We start from the raw sequence: 24171 nt of genomic DNA on the forward strand, positions 1-24171 counted from the left end.
GCCAGGTTAATATTAGAAATGTTAGTAAAAATAAAATGATGTCCCTGTACAAGGTGAACAGTAAGAATTGTCACTAATTTCATGGGGTTATTCTTATAAGTGTTTTACTCGCATTTTATGTTACTATTTTAACTGATAATGGGTATATATTACATATTTTGTGCATACATAATATTCATGGCGATGTCACATGTATCCATTTGGCAAGGTTAACATGCAGTATCACTCAATCATCTGATGATGGCACACACAAGTGCCGAAAACGTTCATGTAACTAATTAATAAAATAAAATATAAAGTATATAAAGGGAAAAGTTGAGACGGTGTCGGGTGGAGTTCCCAGGTAGCTCAGTGGTAGAACGCTGGTACATTCAACCAGCAGTCCCGGGATTGATGCCCGGCCCCGGAACAATTTTTCCCTTGAAATTATTCAAATCTGCTTTACAGGAAGCTTTACCTGAAAGACTAGATTTGTATTTTTTTAGTTTGTTTTGCATACTGACTTTATAACTAGTTCTATGAGCTGTGTCAATATTTTCTCTTTTTGAAGAAATTATTTAGTTTATTCGAAATATAATTATTGTATGTTATAGTAAACCAGATCTTTGGTTCATTCCTATAACGATTGTATTGTTTAAAGTTGTTTTGTTTTTTTTGTTTCACGAGCTTCTCGTTTTTTTTGTGAATTAATTTTTTATGGTATTTCTATTATACCAGTCCTCGGAAACCATTTAAAAAATATTGTTGTATTTGTTTCTGTAGTTATTAATATTACTTACTGGCTTTTAAGGAACCCAGAGGTTCATTGCCACCCTCACATAAGCCCGCCATTGGTCCCTATCCTGAGCAAGATTAATCCAGTCTCTACCATCATATCCCACCTCCCTCAAATCCATTTTAATATTATCTTCCCATCTACGTCTCGGACTCCCCAAAGGTCTTTTTCCCTCCGGCCTCCCAACTAACACTCTATATGCATTTCTAGAATTGCCCATACGTGCTACATGTCCTGCCCATCTCAAACGTCTGGATTTTATGTTCCTAATCATGTCAGGTGAAGAATACAATGCGTGCAGCTCTGCGTTGTGTAACTTTCTCCATTCTCCTGTAACTTCATCCCTCTTAGCCCCAAATATTTTCCTAAGAACCTTATTCTCAAACACCTTTAACCTATGTTCATCTCTCAAAGTGAGAGTCCAAGTTTCATAACCATACAGAACAACCGGTAATATAACTGTTTTATAAATTCTGACTTCCAGATTTTTTGACGGCAGACTGGATGATAAAAGCTTCTCAACCGAATAATAACACGCATTTCCCATATTTATTCTGCATTTAATTTGCTCTCGAGTGACATTTACATTTGTTACTGTTGCTCCCAGGTATTTGAACTTTTCCACCTCTTCGAAGGATAAATCTCCAATTTTTATAGTTCCATTTCGTAGAATATTCTGGTCACGAGACATAATCATATACTTTGTCTTTTCGGGATTTACTTCCAACCCTATCGCTTTAATTGCTTCAACTAGAATTTCCGCGTTTTCCCTAATCGTTTGTGAATTTTCTCCTAACATATTCACGTCATCCGCATAGACAAAAAGCTGATGTAACCCGTTCAATTCCAAACCCTGTCTGTTATCCTGGACTTTCCTAATGGCATATTCTAGAGCGAAGTTAAAAAGTAAAGGTGATAGTGCATCTCCCTGCTTTAGCCCGCAGTGAATTGGAAAAGCATCAGATAGAAACTGGCCTATACGGACCTGCTGTAAGTTTCACTAAGACACATTTCAATTAATCGAACTAGTTTCTTGGGAATACCAAATTCAATAAGAATATCATATAAAACTTCTCTCTTAACCGAGTCATACGCCTTTTTGAAATCTATGAATAACAGATGTACTGTACCCTTATACTCCCATTCTTTCTCCAATATCTGTCGAATACAAAAAATCTGATCAATAGTCGATCTACTACGCCTAAACCACACTGATGATCCCCAATAATTTCATCTACATATGGAGTTAATCTTCTCAAAGGGATATTCGACGAAATTTTGTACGACGTCAACAAAAGTGATATTCCTCGATAGTTATTAATTAATCTATTAATTAGAAAATTACACATATTTAGTTTGTGTGCGTAGGGATTATGGAATTAGCTGGTATGCAGTGATTTGTGTGGACTGGTTTCCTGAATATCGATGGTGTTGAACAGCAACCTCATACCTACAGTAGGCCTATGTCAAAAAATTCAATTTCACAGGAAAGCTAAGAAACATTTTAATGTCTTGAAAATGAACAAATACCTGACATCAGAGTGTATTTAAATCTCTTCTTGTCAAGTTTGTATCCACGCCTTGACATAAGATGTGTTCGTAGGAGATTCGGGAAAATTTCTTTGATGGGAATTAAGTGAAATCGTATTTTGTTCATTTTTTTATATATATGAGGTTGCTGTTGAACACCATCAATATGTTAAATCCAAATGTTGTTTCCTCTTTGTATTTGCAACGTCTCAGAAATGTATTGAATTATTTATTTCATTTTCTTGTGTAAATTATAAATTTTGATGTACGTTGTTTGCTAAATGGATCCCTAAATGCCTGAACGCTGATCAGAAAAAACTCAGAGTAACACTTTTAAGTCGCTTTTCCGCTATTAAAAAAAATCATTGCAACTTTTTTGATCGTATTGTAACTATAACAAGATACAGAGCAACCGCTGGCATTTACAAACAAAATAACAAACAATCAAAAGAGTAGAAAAACTCTAGTTATTCCCAACAAAATAAATTTCCCATTAAAAATTAGCAGGAAATGTTTTGGTATCTCCTCTCTTTCATTCTAGTAATACCTTAATTACATAGTAGTTGGCATATGAGACGGTGAACTCACCACTTGTCCCTCTGCCCCTATCAGCAAATAAGTATAACTAAATTTCGTTAGGTATTTAAACCTCCAACTCAGAAACTACGAGTTCGATTAATGATGAATCCGGCAACAAAAAATAAATAACCTTACTTACTTACTTACAAATGGCTTTTAAGGAATCCGAAGGTTCATTGCCGCCCTCACATAAGCCCGCCATCGGTCCCTATCCTGTGCAAGATTAATCCAGTCCCTATCATCATATCCCACCTCCCTCAAATCCGTTTTAATATTATCCTCCCATCTACGTCTCGGACTCCCCAAAGGTCTTTTTCCCTCCGGTCTCCCAACTAACACTCTATATGCATTCCTGGATTCGCCCATATGTGCTACATGCCCTGCCCATCTCAAACGTCTGGATTTAATGTTCCTAATTATGTCAGGTGAAGAATACAATGCGTGCAGTTCTGCGTTGTGTAACTTTCTCCATTCTCCTGTAACTTCATCCCTCTTAGCCCCAAATATTTTCCTAAGGACCTTATTCTCAAACACCCTTAACCTATGTTCCTCTCTCAGAGTGAGAGTCCAAGTTTCACAACCATATAGAACAACCGGTAATATAACTGTTTTATAAATCCTTTCAGATTTTTTGACAGCAGACTAGATGATAAAAGGTTCTCAACCGAATAATAACACGCATTTCCCATATTTATTCTGCGTTTAATTTCCTCCCGAGTATCATTTATATTTGTTACTGTTGTTCCAAGATATTTGAATTTTTCCACCCCTTCGAAGGATAAATCTCCAATTTTTATATTTCCATTTCGTACAATATTCTGGTCACGAGACATAATCATATACTTTGTCTTTTCGGGATTTACTTCCAAACCTATCTCTTTACTTGCTTCAAGTAAAATTTCCGTGTTTTCCCTAATCGTTTGTGGATTTTCTCCTAACATATTCACGTCATCCGCATAGACAAGAAGCTGATGTAACCCGTTCAATTCCAAACCTGAACTTTCCTAATGGCATATTCTAAAGCGAAGTTAAAAAGTAAAAAAAATAAATAAATAAATAAATAAATAAATAACCTGTCTTATAAAGCAGCAAAACCCTTCATGGAAGAAAAAAACACATCCTTATAGTATCACTAAACAACAATGTGAAAATAACAAACTGAAAACACTAGTAGTGTCCAATGTACAGTAATACTAACAGCCCTCAATCTGATGCAGTTGCCTCATTCAGCTTGGAAACTGACCACAACTGTCCAGCAGCATATCTGCATCGAATAAACTTGTTACACTCATCACAGTGTGTAGCATGCAACAACACAAATATAACAATGAACTAGCACTCTTACTACTCTGCACCAAACTCCAGAAAATTATTGGCACAGGAATTCCAAGTTCCTATATACTGCTGGGAAGCTCACCAAGGAAGTGAAGTAAACAAGAACTTCAGAAGATTTCACTACTACTGCCACCACCACCATTACTACTACTACATCTCTAAATTTTTCATTTGCTCCCAGTAATTGTTAACTTTCTTTACCTTTAATAATATTCTGCTTTCTGCAATTGATGAAACTCCTCATCACGTTTCATCTGGACTTCGTTGTTTTCCTTTTGGAGGAAGGACACATCTTCTTCATAATTTGTCATTCTCGATGATCTTGCAGCAGAATCCTATGGAAAGACGAAAAAAATGTTAACCTTCAGCATACCATTGTATCCAAAAGACACTACTACTTATCGAAACTGGTTGCAAAACGGTATCTGTCGGATACAGGCGGGAGAGCCATTAATCCTTCCCATTGAAGGCTTTAAGGAACCGACCTGGACAAATACCCATCCCTACCTTCCAGTGGTGCAGCTGTTAGTAAGCATAATTTTACAAGCTGAACTAAAGGGAGGGGCTACTCATCCATTAGCACTGGTCAGCTTGATGAGTTAATGACCGAATTTGGTATAATTTTCCTCTATTCAATACCTAATTCCCTCTTTACCCTTTCCTATCCAGTCCTCTGACTGAACTCTTACTTCCTTCGACCCCGACAGTATTAGAGCATTCGAGGCCTAGGGATTCATTTCCCTTTCCTTCCTCCTCTTTCTACTTTTCTGTTCCTAGTGCTGACCTGCTATGGCACTAAAATCGTCCTCCAGTGGCTTCAGGAGGGAAAGTTGGTGATCAACAAGATCTCCCATCTAGGTCCAATGGACCCGTCAACCAACAGCAGGTGTGGTCCTCCAGACATTCTGGGGGTTGTGTGTGAATGAAGTAGCCACCAAAACATTAAAATATGGTGTTCACTTAAATCGGCTACAACTTGCCACTTAACCACTCCAATATGAAATGAGTATCATTAAGGTAATGCGGATGCTTTAGCAAAGAAGGGCAGCACTGCTACTTACAGACCTGTTACTAAATCTACGTATTACTCTGTGAAGAGATTTATTAAATCTACATACTTAGACTTCAACAAACAAAATTTGATAACACAATCCCAAGGGAAAAAATGGAACTCTCTGCATCATAATCCACAGTTGATTCCCGATTTACCACGAAAATCGTCTGTAGCTGCATTTAGATTGGCAACAGGCCATGACTGTTTGGCCAAGCATCTGCACAGAATTGGAATATATCAGTCTCCTAACTGTCTATTGTGCAACTCAAATCAAGAAATGGATTCAGAACATCTCAAAATCTGTGCGTCAGTGGCTAAACATGACAATATCTTTGAAAAATATTGGAGTGCAAGAGGTCACATGACTTTATTGTCAAATGCCTGGCATTAGAAAACAACAACAACTTATCGAAACTGTGATTTTTTTTAATTGTCTAAGTTTGAACGTTTATTACATTGTTTGAAATTCTCCATTTGATCCAAACATGCAAGAAAATTTAATATTTCAAGTTACGTTACGTGAACTGGCTGCAAAATGTACTATGGTTTAAATCCATCCCACTCAATATTCCAGGACATCAATTTTAATTACGCTATTACTAGCCATACCCGCATGCTTCGCTGCACTTCTTAGAATTAAATATTGACAAATCTAAATACAGTTTTGCAATTACTTAGCGAATAGTAGCTTTTTGTATGTTGTAATTCGTTTGCTTCTGAGTCATTTTGAAAGTTGTATTTAAAACTATGAATTGAACTGTTCATCCAATACTTCCTGGAGTTGTGCAGTCAACTTTACTTTAAAGATTGATACTATCCCAGTCGAGGCACGTTATCTGGGTGAGATTTTTTCCGGGGTTTTCCCTCAACCCAATACGAGCAAATGCTGGGTAACTTTTGGTGCTGGAACCCGGACTCATTTCACCGGCATTATCACCTTCATCTCATTCAGACGCTAAATAACCTAAGATGTTGATAAAGCATTGTAAAATAACCTACTAAAAAAATTAAAAAAAAATTGATCTGAAATGAAATATACTTGTAAGAATTGAAGGCTCTTACTCTCAGCTGGAAGAAAACTTCCAATTAAATGACAAGCCTATGCTTGAACTTTAAATGATGGAGTAGAATTGACTTTATGCATTTATTGCATAGTTTATTCATTTTATCTATTTAACACAATTCAATTGAGCATAGTTAAAATAATGGAATGCTAAGTTAACGTACTATTACTACATACTGAATCAATACACTCTCGTTGTTCGTTAATTCTCTGAGATGAAAATGAATGTGGTAGGCCTACATAGACATTATTTTAAGAAATACAGGAAACGAATAATGTACAGAATAGCCTATCAAGTTTTCTGTGCATAAGAAGCTATTTTAATCTTACCTGTCCTCGATTCACTCAGAAGTTACTGTAATAGCATTATAGCATTATGTCCATCTAGAGAAACTACACTTTCCAATGATGAATTAATAATTACACAAATCGGTTAATTAGCTTCTGAGATTACTACATACAAACACAGAAACATGTTAATGAATAGCTTTCGTTTGTTGTTGTCCAAGGCCCCTTATAGACGAAGTCATTTGTTTTCGTTTCATTACAGCCCATTAGTTGGCCAAAATAAAATGCATTGTTATTTTAAAACTCGTTTATCTCATTAAATATCAGTCCTATCAGAATTTTGCAAAGAATAAAACTTATCGGAAATCATTTTTAAATAAACTTTTGTTATGTAACACATTTCACAAAAATCAATAATAAGCGAGATATTTCGATTTATTTAATTCAGGCCCCCTTATAACCCTCCTTTTAAATAACGTATTTTGAATGTCATATAGCCTAAAATCTAAGTTACAACGAACTTAATTTATATTCCAATTTTCATCGAAATCCGTTCAGCCATTATTGCGTGAAAAGGTAACAAACATCCAGACAGACAGACAGGCATACATACAAACAAAAATGTCAAAAAAGCGATTTTCTGTTTCAGGATGATTAATTATACATGTTAACACCAATTATTTTTGGAAAATCGAAAATTACCAGAAAAATTTTGGCTACAGATTTATTATTAGTATAGATGAAGCATCTATACTTTAATTGTTGCTTGGGTTATGGGTTGGAGTAACTGTCATGCAATTTCTACTATTCAAATTAATGTTGCATTGTTGTAACAGTTCCCTATTAGTGACACATGGTAATATTAGTCCAGTAACTGTTTATATCATTTCCAGTTTGGCTTGTGCTGTTGAATAGTTTATATTTCAAGTATTATGTCTAACAAAATAGACTTCGGAGAATTTAAATTTAGGAAGTGGAGAGCACTCTCTTTAGCATCAGATATCAGCACACTTTGAGAGATGCAGTTATGTCCAAGAAATAGATCAAGATGGAGTTAGTTTTCGTCACTTGTGTGCAATGACCATTCGGACATTGAGACAGTACAAGTGTGCGTCAATTGTTTTAAAAATAACGATTTAGAAAGAAAACGAAAAAGAAAGGAAATATTAATAATTATTAGTATTATTAGTATTTATTTATTTAACCTGGTAGAGATAAGGCCGTCAGGCCTTCTCTGTCCCTCTACCAGGGGATTACAACTATAACATGAACAATAAAATTACAATTAATATTAAATTTGCAATTACAATTACAATAAAAATTAAAGTACGACAAGATTACCTGATTAATGAAAGCTAGACATTTTATCATAGAAGTTAAGAACAAAGAATATTTTTGTATTTACTGAATTACAAATTAAACCTAGAATAACAAAATTCTATACTGATGAAATTACCGGATATTGAAATATTTTGTGATAGATTAAGAGAACTATTTACAAGAAACCATGTCTGAACGAGTCTCAATTACTGACCAAGTGCCTAGTAAGTTTGCGTTTGAATTCAATTTCATTTCGACAGTCCCTGATGCTAACAGGTAACGAATTCCAGAGTTTTGGCAGGGCTATTGTGAAAGAGGATGAGTATGAGGAGGTGCGATGGGATGGTATTGTTAGTATTGTTTCATGGCGAGAGCATGTGTTCAGATTGTGGTGGGAAGAAAGGTAAGTGAAGCGAGACGACAGGTACGAAGGAATAGAAGAGTTCAAGATTTCGAAGAGAAGGTGAAGTGAATGTAAATTTCTTTTCTTATCTAGTTTAAGCCAACCTATTGCTTCCAGGGATGGGGTGATATGATCATATGCTTACAAAACGTACGCACAAATTATGAGCACGTTGAAGTTTCGTTTTGTTGTCGCTGGAGAGGTCAGTCAGTAAAATGTCCGCATAGTCGAAATAGGGAAATGCAAGTGTCTGCACAAGGGACTTTTTTAAGCAAGAGGGGAGATGAACATTTATCCTTTTTAGCACATGGATAATAGAATATACTTTTCTGCAGGTTTCTGTGATTTGCATGTCCCAGTTGAGATTATTATCCATGTGAATGCCAAGACTTTTTACCAAAGAACTGAAAGGGATATGCACTGTACTTACTTTAACGGGGGAAATGTCAATACTACTAAAATGTCCTTCATTTAAATACATATATATCTAACAAATTGCTTTTTACTAATGAAGTTTTATCATTGCAAACCTTTCTATGAAGTCTACTGGTAGACCGGTCCTTGTGAAGTCTCCTTCTGACCCAACGGACTGCCTGAAATAGTACACAGTACCTACATTGTATGAATGTTATATACAGAGGGTGACAAAAAAAATGTATACACACTTCAAGCAAAGAAAAAACTATGTTAACATAACAAAGCTGAATTCACACAAACAGAAAATGATGAGCACTAATCATCTTAGACTTTTACAGCTACAACAGTTGCTCAAAATGCCCACCACGGGCGTCGACACACTTCTGAGTACGTTGAACTACTGTTCGAGCAACGTTTGTGAAAGTGTCCTCCGCGATTGCAGCACATGCCGTTTCACTTTCTTCCCGAAGTGCTGTCAGTGTAGCTGGTTTTCTACAGTAGACAACATTCTTAAAAGTCCCCCATAGGTAAAAGTCCAACAGAGTTAGATCTGGAGAACGCGGTGGAAACTCAATCGGACCTCTTCATCCTATCCAGTGCCCTGGAAGATTGTCATCAAGGTACGCATGTACATCTCGGTGGTAATGTGGTGGTGCACCATCCTGTTGAAAGTAAAATTCCTCATTTCCCTAGAGTGTACAAATGGCGGGTAAGGTGGATGTGTGTAACGTGTTCAGGTACACTTGGCCAGTTACTGTTTCATCAAAAAAGAATGGTCCAATTAGACCCCTAGATGACAACCCATACCAAATATTAATTCCAGTCCACACCTGTGAAGTAACGGTTAGCGCGTCTAGCCGCGAAACTGGGTGGCCCGGGTTCGATTCCCGGTCGGGACAAGTTACCTGGTTGAGGTTTTTTCCGGGGTTTTCCCTCAACCCAATATGAGCAAATGCTACGTAACTTTCGGTGTTGGACCCCGGACTCATTTCACCGGCATTATCACCTTCATCTCATTCAGACGCTAAATAACCTAAGCTGTTGATAAAGCGTCGTAAAATAACCAACTAAAATAAAAAAAAATAGAAAAAAACAAATATTAATTCCAGATAAATTAACAGCCTTTTCCACAAAAACATGTGGATTGTTTGTACACCAGTAGACACAGTTATGCCGGTTAACAGTTCCATTCAACTTAAATTGTGCCTCATCGGATCAAACAACTTTCCCTATGAAGGCCTCATCCTCTTGCACCATGTATGTATGTATGTATGTATGTATGTATGTATTTATTCACACTTCAATGGGTATATACCCGGTGGCAGTGGTAACTAATTACACTCAATAATGACAATAATAAACTTATTAATTAAAAATACAATTAATAATAATACTAATAATTAATAGTAACAATAATTAATAATAATAATACTATTAATAATAATAACAACAACAACAACAACAACAACAGGGAATATCCTAAATTAAATTAAACAATCACTTAAAATAACATTTAAAGTAAATCTAATTTGTACTTTAAACCTAAGTTCGAACTAAAACCCACGAGTATGATATGTTCATATCTGCACAAGTACCTTTCAACACTACACTCATTTCGCTGTCAACTCACTCACTGCACTGGAACTACGACACATTTCACTGATTCTATCCTGATTTCACTAACACTTCAAAAACATTTCACTGTTCAAATACTTTGCACTGCCACTATAAACTATAAAGCTTCACTGGCAGGAACACGTTTCACTTACACAACACACTTCACTGACACAACATAATTCTTCACTGATACAACACTTCAATAGCAACATATCATTTACATCCTTTAAATACTGTGTATAATTACCGTCTATTAGTAAAGTCCTTAAGCCTATTTTTAAATACATTTTTGGTAAAGCCTTTAGTAAGTCTGCAGGTAAAGCATTCCAGTCCCTGATAGTACGATTGAGAAAAGAAAACTTTCCAGTGTCCGTCCTCTGTCTTCTTTCCCTCAATTTATATGAGTGGTCGTTCCTTGAAGAGTAATTTGGCAGTTGCAACCTATTTTTTATTTCTCTCCAGGCAGGCTCACCTCTGTATGTTTTGAACAGTGCGCATAATCGAATTCGCGTTCTCCTGTCCGTGAGTGTGTCCCATTTTAATGGTGAATTTTTCCGACAACACTTGAGAGCCCATTTTTGAATCTTTTCCAGTGTCTTAATATGTTCTAATCTGTTGTTCTGAAACCACTCCACAGTACTGCACTCTCCGATCAGGGTCATCTTCATTTAATGCATGCAAAAGTCTTGGGATGAAAACTTTCAACTTTGCTGTTTTAATAATACGATGTACGCTGGTTCTGCTAATCCTAGTCTCACGTGCACATTGCTTTGTAGATTTCTCCAGTGAGTGCTCAAAACGTTCCAAAACCATAGCCGAGGACACGGGGCTTCTTGATGTGCGAGGTCTCCCAGATTTGCCCTTGTAAACATCGCATACGATACCATGAGTCTCAAATTTGTCATGAATGGTGCAATTGTTAATCGCGTTGGTGGTTCTGTTCTGCACTCACGTCTCCATTGCTGTTGAACTTCAACAGCATTCTCGGTTCTGCAATATCACTTCAAAATTGCTTTCCACTGTTCAAACGATAATCTTGGCTCCATTTTGTTGTTGTTGTTGATTAACCTGTCGTGCATCAATGCTAGCATAATGTATGAGAGTCTCATCTGTTTACAGGACATCATACTACACATTACTGTTGTTTTTCGGTCCAACTTTGAAATATATTACATAGAAATCAAAGTGCGTATACATTTTTCGGCACCCTCTGTATAATATAATAATCATTAATAGGCCTAGCAATATTCTTAAGTATTATTCTCATTCATACAGTCCTCTCTGTAGATTGAAAACTCAAAAAAGTTTCATATCCATGGTTCAAGAATTAAAAATCACTATCCTGAATTTAAAAGAAAACTTACAAATTAAACCAAACCCTTTAACTCTATTAAATATAGAATATAATCTAAATTTAACAGAAGAAATACTGAAATTAGAAGTAAACACTGAAATACTAAAACAATTGTCTTTAAAGACAATTAATATTAGGTACCCTCCACAAAACTGGCTTCATTTATGCACTGACGGATCCTTGATCTCCAGAGAACAAGGTGCCGGTGCAGGTGTTACGTGCTGTCTCTTCTCACTTTATAGATCTCTTGCATATGGAACAACAAGTTTTGATGGAGAAATCATTGCAAATAAGTGAAAGTCTCAGGAATCTTCTATTTCACATCAATAAATTTAAGAATGCAGTTATATTGTCAGACTCCAAAGCAGCTATTCTATCAATAGTCTCTAAACACACACCTTCATCTCAAACAGCAGAAATAACTCAAATGCTCCCTCAATTAATATCACTCAATAAAAGAATTGTATTCCAATGGATACCATCCCATTGTGGAATCCTGAGAAACGAGAATGCGGATGCTTTAGCAAAGAAGGGCAGCACTGCTACTTACAGACCTGTTACTAAATCTACGTATTACTCTGTGAAGAGATTTATTAAATCTACATACTTAGACTTCAACAAACAAAATTTGATAACACAATCTCAAGGGGAAAAAATGGAACTCTCTGCATCAAAATCCACAGTTAATTCCCGATTTACCACGAAAATCGTCTGTAGCTGCATTTAGATTGGCAACAGGCCACGATTGTTTGGCCAAATACCTGCATAGAATTGGAATATATCAGTCCCCTAACTGCCCATTGTGCAACTCAAACCAAGAAATGGATTCGGAACACCTCAAAATCTGTGCTTCAATGGCTGACCATGTTAACATCTTTGGAAAATATTGGAGTGCAAGAGGTCAATGACTTTATTGTCAAACGCTTGGCATTAGAAAACAACAACAACATATTCTTAAGTATGAATGAGATCTTAAACTTACCTGTTGTCGATTACCGGTACTGTAGAGACTGTTAACGCCCATTCACCTGGGGGTGTGGAGGCAGGATTTATTGCAGACATACGTGGGAATGATGTTCATGATGATGGTGCGTTACTGACATCCTGAAACAAGCATGTATCAATATTAGGCCTAAATGAAAACGTAAACATAACACTTACTGTATTGTATAGACCCTACATCAGCGCTGCAGCTTTGAGATGTGGGACAAGGAAATCAAACAGATAAATATAATATATAATCATTAATACATAGTGAGTATTTAAAACATTAAACAGGTCATCATTTTGTGGAAATGAAGATAAATAAATTTTGTTAATTCTGTTCTAAACTTTTCCTCTTGGCCCATCAAAGCTTTAAGATAATTCGGCCATGCATCGAAGACTGTAATACATAAATAGAGAACTTTTTATAACAGCTGAGCCTAACAGAGATTAAATGGAAATCTAATTTGTGTCTTGTATTATATTACACACACAGTGTGTTTAATAAATCATATTATGAATGTGATTAGTACGTTTACACAACGCAGAGCTGCACGCATTGTATTCTTCACCTGACATAATTAGGAACATTAAATCCAGACGTTAGAGATGGGCAGGGCATGTAGTACGTATGGGCGAATCCAGAAATGCATATAGAGTGTTAGTTGGGAGGCCGGAGTGAAAAAGACCTTTAGGGAGGCCGAGATGTAGATGGGAAGATAATATTAAAATGGATTTGAGGGAGGTGGGATATGATGGTAGAGACTGGATTAAGCGTTCTCAGGATAGGGACCAATGGCGGGCTTATGTGAGGGCGCCAGTGAACCTCCGGGTTCCTTAAAAGCCAGTAAGTAAGTAAGGTGAGCAGATGTCGACATACTGTAAGTCATGAGCCTGAAATAGCTGAATCGGTACATTCCATATCTAGGTCAATCTTTATTTCTTGCAATATTTTGTCAGCAGAAACATTTGCTTAACTTCTATGAAGACTACCGCATACCTGTTTAAACTTGACAAGTTGCTTACATAATCAACCTCAATTTAGTTTCATTGTTGTATTGCATGCACTCATTTTCGATTCTTTGCTATTATGATGACTACTACATTTATTATAAATGCATTCTTACTGAAATTAAAATATAGTAGTTAACCAATTTATAAAGTCAAATTATCTTCTGAACCTTTACTAATTAATATAGCTATCGGAATACATTTATAACTTCATTCATTCTCTCTTTTTCAATTTTTTTATTATTTTAAAACCTTGACGTTATTCTAAATAAATTCTTCTAAGTCTGTATATTCTCCTTCTATTCTTTTCTTAATGACTTTTGCATATAATTTTGCCATGGTGCAGATTACACTAATACTACAATATTGTGGATGTAGTAGTGTTGTAAAGGTAGGAAGCCACTTATCAGAAGACTTCGCAGTTACAAAAGGCCTACGCCAAGGATGCTCACTTGCTCCAACTCTTTTCAAGATTTATCTCCAAGCAATTTTGGAACAGTGGAGGAAGAAATGTGGTCAGATGGGTGTACCAGTCAGGGAAGATACGTTATATAGCCTACATTTCGCTGATGATCAAGTGCTGATAGCGGCAGATGAAGAAGATTCCAGCTATATGTTTCGTAAATTGAATGAGGCTTATAAGGAAAGGGGCCTATCAAGAAAATAAAATACATGGTTGTGGGTAGTCGCAGCAAGGTAAATTTAGATACTGGGGATACACAAATAGAAAATTCTGAGTCATTCAAATATTTGGGTGTTACCCTCAACAGTCAGGCCAAAAGTGATGAAGATATTAATAATAAGATTGGTCAAGGAAAGCGGGCCATAAAACAATTAAATACACTCCTGTGGAATGACAAGGTAACAAGGAAAACTAAGACAAGAGTATATAAAACTATAATAGAAAGTATATGTGCCTATGGATCCGAAACTTGGGAAATGAGAGACAGGATCAAGAAGAAATTGTTGGCTTTAGAAATGGATTACTGGCACCGTAGTTGTCAAATTTCGAGGATGGACCACATTAGGAATCAGGATGTCCGAAATATAATGCAGGTATCAGGAGATATCTTACAATCAGTGGAAACTAAACGCCTGATATGGTTGGGCATCTGCAGAGAATGTCAGCCGACCGCTGGCCTAATAAGGTCTTCAACTGGACTCCCCCGGAAAAAAAGAGAAGAGGAAGGCCAATGAAAAAATGGAGCAAGGAGGTTCAGGAGGATATGGTCTGCAGGGGTCTACAAATGGGCGATTGGCAAAACTGGAGTACCTGGAAGTTGAGAAGCGGGAGACGACGACAGCCATAAAATTACTCGCAAAATATACATACATACGTTAATCTATCTTATTTTCAAAATCTGCCTTCTTATCTTATTTAGTTAATAATACGTTTTTCTAATTTTAGGAAAATTTAATCTTTGTTGACGCCTATCTCTTAGTAGGTAGTTTCGTTCAGTATCTATATCCTTGATTGAATTTACTTTATTTCTGTTAAAGTTTCTATTTGTCCTTTTACCTCTTATTAACTGTTCGCCACCTGCTTCTACTTCATCGGTCGGTATCGCACAGCTCCTCCATATTGTAGCACTTCCTCTCGAGCACCTCAGACTACCAACGGCCCGTGGCATTCTTATTAACTGATCTTCACTTGCGCTGACCTTGCTGGTTGATCCACAATCGCTCTTCCTTGTTGTATTTTCACTTGCGCTGTAATAAATATATGAGTTTGATATATTTTTTTTCTAAATCACTTACTGGCGTTCTATAAACACACAAGATAATGAAATTGTACAGCTGACCATCTTATGCTTAAGTAGATAATGCTAATCTGAAATAATGCTTTTTTTTTATGACGAAGTAGAGAACAGGGTACCTCAGAAACCTGTAGGCGTACTGCCCTTTAAAATAATGTCTCAGTTCAGATAATTCTTGTGCTAGAGATATTACGTTATGGTATGATTGATAAATGTGTGGGTTGACATCAGATGTTTGTGGCTCGGTCCCCTATTGGGTATTTACAAAGACATATTAACTATTCATCCAAACTGCATATGGTAGTTGAGTGTAGGCCTAGTTTGCACTTTCACAAAACTTGTGAATTACATTTAATTTATGTAGGCCTACTACTAGCATTATCAACTACATTCCTACACGATATATTATTTATGTTACATTATAATTACCGTCAGCCTCGGTATAGTGCTGGCCTTCAATGCTAGAGATTGCGGGTTCGATTCCGGCCTAGGTCAATGGCATTATTCCTTTTGTCCTTAAATAAGTCTTAACATGCATCATACTCTGTTTATTTCTCAGTGTTTGTTTATTTGCTTATAATTATTTGTTTGTCTATATTTATTTGTGCTAAGTTTGTTTGTGAATGTGTATATTACAAAACCTGACGATGTCATATCCAGGCCTTGTACACTGGTTTCTGACAAATATTATTTATTATTATTATTATTATTATTATTATTATTATTATTATTATTATTATTATGTGTGTGTGTGTGTTTAAATGCGACAGGTTCATGTCTGTAGATTTACTGGCATGTAAAAAAAACTCCTACGGGACAAAATTCCGGCACACCGGCGACGCTGTTATAACCTCTGCAGTTGTGAGCGTCCTTACATAAATCATATTTTTTTTTTATAATTATCATGTGTTCAGTGTAGCCTTGGGTGACATAAACATGCCAGAGTCACATTTAAATAAAAACATTCATTATTCTTCGTCTTCTTCCACCATACGATTATGGAAGCTAAGAGACATGAAGAAGTCGTCTGTTTACGTAACCAAATGAGAAGCGACAGAGCAGTGCTGGTAACATTCACCATACACATTTCCTTTCATAGTCTAAGCACAGAAAATAAAGACAAGTATTTTCCCGAACCAAAAGCATAATGAAATGTTCATGTAAATAAAGACTATTATATTCCCTGGACCAAAAGGATAGCAGGCGAGTACTGTGACAAGGTTAGGTTGAATTAGTTGAGCCAGTTGAAGTGATAATTAAGTGACAGGAGGCGAAATTCCCCTTCATAATCCTACAACTTTTCAAATGTTGGCAATATTACTTTTACGAATTCCGCTAGAGACCGCTTTAATAGAATACGTTCCACGCAGCCAATCAGAACACATCTAATGGATGTTCGTTCTAATTTCTAATTCTATATGAATTCTATGCTCGGATATTGGCTTCCCTAATTATGATCTAAGAAAACGAAGTACAGCAAAATAAACAAATAAAAAATTAAATACATAACAATTATGGCCAGAGGACAATTATGTACCGGTAATTGTACATTGCCGTTCAAAGATATTTGCCTTTGCCTTACGAGATTTTTGTATCGTATTGTATTGTATTTATTAACATTCCATGGTATTTATACATTGCTTACAGCTAGGATATGGAACAAGTCAAAAAACTTAATACTATTATAAAATCTTAATTTATAGTCACAGTCTAGATGAAATATATACAGACGAGATTTACAATATAGTCTAATAGTACAACACAAAGTTTTGGTATCAATTTCATGAAGCGTTATTGAATGTCATGAATTCACCTACAGAATGGAAGGCGTGAGAAATTAGGTACTTCTTTAATTTGGCCCTAAATAATTTTATGTTTTGATTGTGTAAGCGAACTTTCTAACTACGGGATAAATCAGAGCCAAAGATATAAAAAATTGACAAACTTTGAAAGGGTTCTGCTAGTTCTCAATAGGTGGCACAATTATTGGGGCGGTTAAAAAGTGTCGAGGAAATGATTATGTAGATTGAACATAAATTATTCCTACAATTGACAATATCAGCGGTTTCCAGCTAAACCCAGTGTTGTTTTACAATCAACAGAGGGAGATGAAATATTGAATTCTATAATATGGGTATATTTATGTACAATTGGCTACACTGACTATTATCTTCGCCATCTATTCATAAAAGTAATAACTACAGAAGCCACACTTACACCAACAAATTATCTATTGCTATCGATTAGTAGTGTCTTGACGTTATCACGTCAAAAAGCCTGCGACCTTACCAGTGATTGATCTTATTGATTTTCCTAACATTTATAATTTTATTGATAGGATTACAAAATTTCCTTCTCAGTAAGTAACTTTTTGTTAGCTCACTGATTTTGCTATGCTTTATAATTGCACTGACATAATTATAACTATTTCTGATAATTTTACTTAACATACTAAATCAATATATTTCAATCGCCCGGCTTGAAAATCACGTGAAGTCCATGAAAAACGTAAAAGCAGTTTTACGCGGCAGTATGTTCTTTTTTGGTGATGCACATCGTAATGAGAATGGAAACAAAGGTAGTCCATCTAAGCACTGACAATGTCGCTCTAAAAATGAAAACGTGGTTGTCCTGAACTTGCTAGATTTTCAAACCTGGTTTTTAATCAAGAATGAAAAGTATGTATGTCCTGGTCGTTTTTCTTAATGCTGCTAGTTTATTTTATTAATATTTTTCTTAAGAAAAATATTAATAAAATAAACTAGCAGCATTTCTCACAAAATAAATGCATAGGAACATGCAGCTACCTCATAAATACTTGCAGTAAAAATTTCATCCAGATTGATTAATATTTGGCATAAGAAAGTTGGTGTTGAATCAACAAAAATGAACACAGAAAAATAGATTTGAAAATAAAATGAATATTTATGTAAATTAATATTCTCCTCCGCTACATTCATCTAGTAACTTCAGGGAGCCAACAAAAAGTTACTAGATTTGTAATCAAAAATTTTAAAAAAGAATTCTTCGATGAAAAACAATTTTGACAGCTCTTTAAATTCCACGCCCCCTTCCAGCCTTAATTTAAAAAGTGTAAACATACGAGTATTTGTAATCAGAATTGAGCTGAATCCATTTGGGGTATGAAAATATAAATTCTGAATAAGTGAAATAGCTAAAAAAAAAATTTTGGAAAAATTTTCATGATTTCCAGTGGAGCCTTCCCTTAAAAAAAAGTGTAACCAACGGTCGCAGTCACAGTATAAGATACTGACTTACGGAAGTGCACACAAGTTTCAGGTCAAAACATCAGAGAACATGAATGGTGAGCCGTGTGTAAATTTGTAAACCTAGAACAGGTGTGATCGTTACCAAACACTCTATTGTACACAAACAGGCAGCATGTCAAATCTTGAAAACTGGATGATTTAAAGAAGTTGTGTAAATAGTTAAGCAAAGATGCACAGAACTTGTACAACTCTTCACCATCACAGGAAGACTCCAGCAATGGCAGTAATGCCTAACTTACTGATGTAGTGAGCTAATCTGAATTCAACCATTCACTTTCTAGTAATAAAATACTTCTTTAGACATCAGGTGCACATATAAACTTCCCATGACACCCACAGCTCTCACTAATCATGTCCAAGAATCGAAAAGACGCTAGTCCAGGTCATTTAAACCTTCATAAATACATCCTGATTGCACATATTTGCAATAATGTTTGTGGTGCATGTGTAGGTATAAAAATTCCATAAAATGAATCCACAGTCATTACTTTTTCACAGAAAGTAATGCAGTTACAACGTTTTTTGTCTCTCCTGTAAAATTTGCTTCTTTTGACTTAATGCATTTTCAATTCTGGCTATTCCTTTCGCCTAGTATGATATATCCTTTGTAATATGCTCCGCTGCCCAATTGAAACAGAAATTTTTGGAAAATATAGTGATGAATCAATAAAAAGTGCTGTGAAAGAGATCATTGGACTCCCTATAGACACTCCTGATTCTATGTTGTATGCTTTGAGGAAATTTCGAGGTCTCTTGTTCTCCTTTTCCAAGTCCTTCACACCTCTGCACCTACCTACCTTGCCTCCCGTTTCAGTTACCTGTCATCATATCATAATCTCTTCACACGCACGCAAAATAGCCGCATACTAGCCATACCAACACATAAGACATCATCGTATTCATCATCATACACAATCTCGCTCTCGCGCTAGTGGAATACCCTACCCAGTGACATCAGAGACTGTCGGAATTTAGTAGCGTTCAAAAGCAAACTTATTAAGCATTTTCTTACTGCATAGAGTAGGTTTAATTTTTACTTAATCAATAAAAGAAATGCTTCTCTCTTCTTAACTTTTACAATAAACTGTCTAGCTTTTATTAATCAGTTAATCTTTTAGTACTTTGATTTTTATTGTATCTGTAAATTTAATATTAATTGTAATTATGATTGTAATTGTAGGCCTATTCTTAGTATTGTAGTTGTAATCCCCTGGTAGAGGGGAAGAGAAGGCCTGATGGCCTTATCTCTACCAGGTTAAATAAATAAATAAATAAATAATAAATAAATAAATAAGGACAATTTGGGAAGCAACATATCAACAGTTGTAATAGATTAGCCTCTTCCTCTGATCCACTCTTACACCATGTCAGGAATTTTGATAATGAAGCAACAGAAAGTTTTTAGCACTTGAAATTACCCCTTGAAGATCGTCCAAATGTTCGGAAATTAAGGAAAATATTACGTGATAAACGATTTGAAATTTGGAAAAATTTACCTCATGTTGGTCGTGGTGTGTCTCACTTCTCAGACCGGCACAAAACTTACACGTGGGTTATCACGAAGAAGGGTTTATCATCTTCCCAAAGGACCAATGCACTGAAGATGAACTGCAGTGTTATTCTCGCCCGTAGCATCCCAGGCACAAGCCAAGAAATCCGTTGTCACCACTGCAACGAGATTGAAGTCTTATCTCATATTCTTGGTTCCTGCAACAAAGATGATTTGCTGCGGAATAATCTTTACTATGAAGTGATGAACAGCACTGCTGAATCACTCAGGAAATTAAACATCTTTGAAGTATTTGAAGAGACAGATTGCATATCATTGGACAGCTCCATGAAGAGCAGATATTGTTGCACTCAATAGAAAGAAGATGTTTAGATACATTTTGGGCCCAACTGTGAGATTCAAAAAGGATGCCGGTCAAGCAGAAGAAGTAAATAAGGAAAAACAAAGACATTCAGGAGCTACTGATTGGCTGCCGCATCCACCAATCAGAATGCGCCTGGTGGTCGGGACTAGGAACTAGCTCCTGATTGGCCCGCAGCGGGAAGTCCTATTTTTGCATATATACCGGCTAGACATGGTCCCATATCAGTTCATTCCCTGAAGAAGACAGAGCTAGCCGTCGAAAGCTTGGAAGCTAATCTCCAACTCACCTGGCTGAGAACCCGAGAAGAGTTATTCTACATCAAACGCCGGGAAAGCCTCAAGTCATACAAATGCTATTGAGTTTAGAAATTGAACTTGTGCAATGGGGTCTCCAAGACAAACAATCATCAAATGTAACGCCCAAGAATTTAGTAGTTTCCCATTTACATAAGTATTGATCTTGAATAGAAATATTAATGTCCTTCAAATTTTTCGTTTGAGAATTGTGAAAGTGAATATATCCGGTCTTATTAACATTTGAGTGAAGCAGATTGCTATCAAACCGTGTTTTGAGATCTTTTAACAGGTCACAACAGGTTGTCTCTAAATCCAGTTCCTCTCCATCTTTTAGAATAACAGAAGTAGTTTTATATCATTCAACTTGTTTATCATACATATTTGTAGATCTTGATACGACAAATATAATATTTTAAAACGGACTTTTTAAAACTATTCTATACAGTGATGGGCACAGTGCACATTACTAGTTCAATGATATAAAACTGATAGTCATTGACACCTAGTCCTTCATGTTTAGTCTATTATTTATTTAGGATTTTGGGAACTTTAATATAAACAAAAAATAATTACTGATTGTCATTTCAATGTTATATGGACACATTACCATCACATCTATGGCAACACAATGCTAATAAAATCTTTTTTTTTTTTAATATGAGCAACACAGAACAGTTTTTTCAAGTTTTCTGAAATTTACTATTTTTAGACTATAGTCCTTGTAGAAAGGAGAGATTCAAATAGTAATAAATGTTTTGAGAGATTCACTGAATATAATAAATTATCATTTGTACAATCATATAAATGAATAATAAAAAATGACCCGGTTTAGAGATAGCTGCTCTTTTAATTTACAGCCAACTGAATTAAATATATAAATTATAAATAATATAAATTAATATTCAGAGAAAGAAAAAATCTTTAATTAAGAGATGAAATTGTTTTTTTTTTATTCACTGATCATTAGGCTGAACCATTTGAAAAAGAGCAGCTACCCAACATTTTGGGATCTCTTTTTAAAGAAATTTTTAGTCTATTGGTTTTGTAATTTTCTTGATATAATTATAAATTAGAACGTAATCTTACCTTATTAGAAGTGGAATTCCACACGGCTGTTTTTCTTACAGAACTTGTCAATCACTAGTTTGCTGAAGTCAATAATTTCAGCGACCATTGTGTTTTCTGTTGTCAACACTCCAGGCAGATTGATGTCCTCCGTCCATGAGGTTCCTTGAATTTAATAATGTATTTTAAGGTCGAGAAACACCTCTCAGTTTATGATTTGGTCGTTGACAATGAACTAGTCCATAAGTGTTTTTTCTTCAGCAGTGTTGCCAAGTTGAAGCAGTTGAAATTACATGGAAGATACGAGTGGTAATATTCATGATTTTGTGGCTTTGGTGTCCTCTATGTTTTATGAACTTACATATTACAGATATATTCGATTTAGGATCATCATTAATAATTAACAATCATTAATACAATTTGGTATAATAAATTTGGGTGGAGTAGCATCATCTGTACTTAATCCATTAATTTTATTACACAGATTAATAAAAATTTATCTGACCAAAAATATGGATTACCCAACAAATTTAATTTATACAGATTTTTAAGTATTAACTATTGAAGAAATTTATAATATAGTTTACTAACTTACTACCACAGAAATCAAACAAAACATAAATCTAATCGACATGAATATCGTACTCGAAGACAAAAGTCTACTTTCCCATTAATTGAGCCTAAATGTCATACAAGTGCAGCTCTTAAACATGGTGCTAGTTTCGGCCCAAGACTTTATAATAAAATTACAAACCATTTTCCAAATTTGAAGTATTTTAAAACTGAAGCTTCTAAAAAAAGAAATTTATAAAATTATTCATGATATATAATATTAACAAATGTAGTTTTTACCTTTTATTTCTCTGGACTATATTCATTTTTTTATTGAATATCACTGGCTTCTGTCTGATTGTCAATTTATATTAAATGTGTATTTCTCTCTCTCTTTCTTTTTTTTTTTTTTGCTCTTGTGTTGTATTTATTGGTTTGAATTAAGTTACTTACTGTATTTAGTAAACTGTCCTTGTAAATTTTATGTTATATCATTCACTAAGACCACACCGTACACGAGCCTGGCTCTTACAGTAGTGGCTAGAAACATTTTTGTTTTATAAATTTAATTTGTACTCACTAGCTAGCTAGTCAAACAAATAAAAATATTAAACAAATAACATTTTTCTCTCTTTAAGATGTACAGAACATTCAATATTTTACTGTCTGGACTAAAGAAATTTGGACAAAATATACACAAATAACTTCCTTAAAGAATGAAGCCATAATTTTATACTACCACTCCAAAATATTCGTCATGACGGACTCATTCGAGTTGAGTCAGTTCACTAGCGTGGTGGCAGGACAGTGTTGCACTCGTTGTCAAGGCAATGTGACGTCATAAGTCGAAAAATGTTTGGACGACAAGTCAGTGGGTCTAAGTGTTACAGCGTTACTGTCTAATCGATGTATGCTGAACATGTGGAAATGTAACGTGGCTACTGAAATGATGAAATTGGAGCTGCAAATAGAAAGTGTTTGCTTATTTTACAGAGAGGCAATGCCGCCGCCACTGATCTGAGGTATGGCCAATGAATCAATGCAATGAAAGCTGTTATCATCGACAGAAATGGATTACTGGAGAAGATTCGCAGGCATATCACGAAAATAAAAGGAACGAAGTTTTAAGAGAGATTATAGGAGTGAAACTAACATAAGAAATATATAAGTTCCGTTTTCTTGGCCTGAGATAATGCTCCTGCATTCCACTGAAGGATCTTAAGTTGTTCAGAGTAATCCTTAAAAGGACAATTGGTTGGCTTTCTCATTTCTTTTGCCTTATTATAGACCATTTTGCCACAAAGCGTTGTCCAGGGTGGACCACGTGGAGGTAGGTCTATGTCGCAGCCATTTTGTCCATAAATAAAACTGACCACCCCTACACATAACGAATCAATAATTGTCAAAAAATACTTGCAACTTTAAAAGAACGTGGCAAAACAGTTGTGTTACAATGGATCCCAGGACATTGTAATCTACATGGGAATGAACAGGCTGACACATTAGCTAAGAAGGGTGCCAATCTCAAAATAAACCCACGGAAACCTTTGTCATTTAGCTCAGTAAAACAATATATCAAGCAACTACAAAAAAATAATCACCAACAA

The 24171-nt window shown here is 35.4% G+C and overlaps 1 long non-coding RNA gene across 1 annotated transcript in view; it reads right to left on the reverse strand.

Moving 5' to 3' along the window:
* The window catches only part of LOC138702115 (uncharacterized), a 115958-nt gene extending 99441 nt beyond the window's left edge, over positions 1-16517 (reverse strand). Inside the window, exons 1-5 of the long non-coding RNA XR_011332788.1 lie at positions 15917-16517; positions 15250-15440; positions 12718-12839; positions 8878-8940; positions 4421-4554 (exon numbers count right to left, since the gene is read on the reverse strand). This is a non-coding gene — a long non-coding RNA (uncharacterized lncRNA). The remainder of the gene's footprint in view (positions 1-4420; positions 4555-8877; positions 8941-12717; positions 12840-15249; positions 15441-15916) is intronic.
* Positions 16518-24171: the final 7654 nt, after the last annotated feature.

The sequence above is a fragment of the Periplaneta americana genome, chromosome 6 (assembly GCF_040183065.1).
Source record: "Periplaneta americana isolate PAMFEO1 chromosome 6, P.americana_PAMFEO1_priV1, whole genome shotgun sequence".
Lineage (NCBI taxonomy): Eukaryota > Metazoa > Arthropoda > Insecta > Blattodea > Blattidae > Periplaneta > Periplaneta americana.